This window comes from Asterias amurensis, chromosome 10, assembly GCF_032118995.1.
Source record: "Asterias amurensis chromosome 10, ASM3211899v1".
NCBI classification, from domain to species: Eukaryota; Metazoa; Echinodermata; class Asteroidea; order Forcipulatida; family Asteriidae; genus Asterias; species Asterias amurensis.
This window is the reverse complement of record NC_092657.1, coordinates 10,231,208-10,234,325: the sequence shown is the minus strand read 5'-3', so window position 1 is coordinate 10,234,325 and position 3,118 is coordinate 10,231,208. Positions and strand designations below refer to the sequence as shown.

Sequence of the window (3,118 nt, the reverse complement as noted above, 5' to 3'; positions counted from 1 at the left end):
CGGATTAAAATTGTAAATGCTTCAACTTTTGGGGCTTAATCATATAATAACAACAAAGTAAAAGAAACGAAGTTGGACTGTTTCATGGTGGAATAATTTGTAACAGCGATGATGATTCAAATCACTGTTGCCATGATACGCCACTCAATGAAAAAAATCAAGCAGGTTGTACCGTTACTCAACCCATCCCAAGTTCAAGTGGTTACTGCTGATCAACTACCTACACCATTGCCAAACAGATACAATGGCAATGGCCGTCAGACTATGGAGAGGATAGATTGCACAATGAGATGGCAGGACTGAAGGTCACAGGAGACTGGTTGGAAGACTCTTGTGGGGTGGAGTCACTTCTCCAGGCCAGTATGGCAGCTGCAGGAACTGCCAAATCATATTTGAAGGTATCTCGTGTCACAAGAACAAGACATGCATATCAAGTAACTGCTAGCAGCTTGCACATCCTCCTTAACAAGTCATATGCCATTAACAAGGAATCACTAGAACCAGGCTCTCAGTTTGAAGAATTTGACAACTGGTGTGATCGCAAGAAACAGGAGATTCCACAAGTTCATGTAAGAGACATGGTAAACATAAGCAAGGCCCACCCAGAGATTGCATCTGAATTCAACAATGGCAAGTTCACAGTTCGAAAGACAAGCGAGCGTCCTCATGTATGGCAATCGATCAGGCTCATGAACAACTCAAAACCTATAAGCTCTTAAATGCAGGATGGTTGCTGGTCCAGAAGTGGCAAGATTGAACATAGAATGTGAAGCATCCATGGAGGGAAATTGCAGGACCACCCCCAAAACCCGGCATCATGAGCAAACTGAAAGTTATCAGGTGATGTTTGTCCAGCAAGTGAAAGTACGGTAGAAGTTATGGAAGAATTGGGAAATCCATAAATAAAAATAAGATTCTCATATAAATTGTAACTAATCATATACTTTAAATTTAACTTAATGACATGAACATTGCAAATGGTCCCCCAAAAATAATTAACATCAACCAAGTCCAGTGTGATGAAAAAACAGAAACGTTCCACTCTGCTTGCATTGCATCCAAGCAAATTAGTTTTTTAGCATAAGCAAGTTGCACAACAAATGAAATACTGTTAAAATACTGAAAAGTGTTGATTGGAAGAATTAAGTATATGTTTTTGTTGTTTTTGATAACAGAAAAATAACCTTTAGTTTTAAACCTGTTCTGAAAAAACCCGGTGTATGCCCCGAAACTATCTGGAAATTAATCCATAATGTTCCATACACAACAACTTGACACGGTTTAAACTCTGTTGCCAGCACCCAGCCTGCCGTGCTGCCACTGTACATATTTTCTATAGGCCGAGTGGCGAAGTCTTCTATTTTAGATATTATGCTCCCCTGGTGGAAGGTCGTTTTGACCAAACAGGTCATTCCTATGAAGTCGTGCTAGTTCTAACTCGTAGTTATCCAGCACCAGGTGCCTCACGATCTGTTCAAGTATGATTTTATTTTATACACAGTTAATAAAAACGATTGGTTGTTCACATATGTAAGGAAATACACATTATAGTATGCACTTACAGTTTATTCAATTTCTTGATATTTTTGCAGACAAAACCCGACTTTTAGTAGTCAGGCATAATACTTCACGAAGGCAACAAAGACGATTGCCTGGCCATTGCTTGGTGCACTTGGAATGCTCCATAACATTTTTTACAATTGCCTCATAGGTCTACCCATAGAAAAAAATGCCTAAGAGCCCTTTCCCTTTAAAATCGAAGCATACACACTTGTATATCTATTTAGGATGTGGCCATTTGATGTTATTTAAAATGTTATGAAACTCAACAAAACCAGGAGGCCGACAAGTAATTACAATGAAATTACTGCCTAGGCCTACTCTTTGTGTCCTTATTAAATAATATACTAACACACTGCCCTTTGTTTTTTAAGGGGGGGGGGGGGTGCAGATCAAATCATTAAGTAACAAAACTGGACTGCTATAGCAGTTAGAGCTGAACATGATATGCATGCCATTGACAGTATGAAATAATCAGTCTCGTACCGCTAGGTTTGAGATACATCGATTCGGCCTTTGTTGGCAGCACAACTTCTCTGGTTATGTGGGCATCTCCCTACAATGTTTACAAACACACCAGCTTGGCGAGTACTCTGCCGCAGGTGGATGGTGTGACGACGTTCTCAAGATGTTGAGGACAAGTCCTGGCATTCACTCACAAAGTGACTTCACCAACTCTTTTCGGGCTGTTTCTCCCAGATCTTCAACCATTCTCTAAGAAATTGATAACCATGAATGTAACTTGTCAGTTTCTCAATCAATAGTGTTTGTTTCGTTTGAAAGGTCACACTTCTTATTGCAGCAGCATGCAAAAGAATGATCACATTTTCCTTTGTGCCGGTAACTCCTCGAGTCGGGCTACGTCCCGTAGCCTTAGATCTCAAAGGTCTTTATCAGGATCCTCGCTGCCCCCAAAAGCACTGCCTTCTGTAACAGATCTACCCTCACATTTGTCCCTATTTCATCTAGATGTTTCCCGCTGTTTTGGAATGGTGTCAAGTGCTCCGACCACCTCTACTTGTACCTTTATCTGCCAAATATTACGAAGTCCCCTGGCCAGGTCCTGGTACTTCTTGATCTTTTCCATCTCCTTCGAAGCTACACTTATATCACCTGGCAGAGCTATGTCAATGACATGACACATCTTCTTCGTCTTATCTAATAGTACAACATCCGGACACCCATGCTGTATAACATGATCGGTCTGAATTGTTGAAGTCCCATAGGATCTTGACCTGGTCGGTCTCTACAACTTTCTCCGGAACATGGTCGTACCATTTCGCAAGCACTTTGACACCATACTTCTGACACAGATCCCAGAGAATCACCTTGGCCAGCTTGTCATGTCTTCTTTTGTACTCCGTCTGGGCCATCTTACTGCATTCGCTAACAATATGAAATATAGTCTCCTCTGCTGTATTGCACATTCTAAACATAGGAGAAACGTTTGCTTTCTCTATCTTGCCTATATTACTTTTGTCCTTAGAGACTGGTCTTGCATCATTGCATAACCTGCACTCACCTTCCGTAGAATCATCGACAGGGGCATCAGTGAAAG

At 41.1% G+C, this 3,118-nt stretch overlaps 1 pseudogene; it reads right to left on the bottom strand.

Annotated features, from left to right (window-relative positions):
- Positions 1–715: 715 nt before the first annotated feature.
- Positions 716–2,704, bottom strand: LOC139942647 (P2X purinoceptor 7-like; annotated as a pseudogene).
- Between the last annotated feature and the right edge of the window lie 414 nt (positions 2,705–3,118).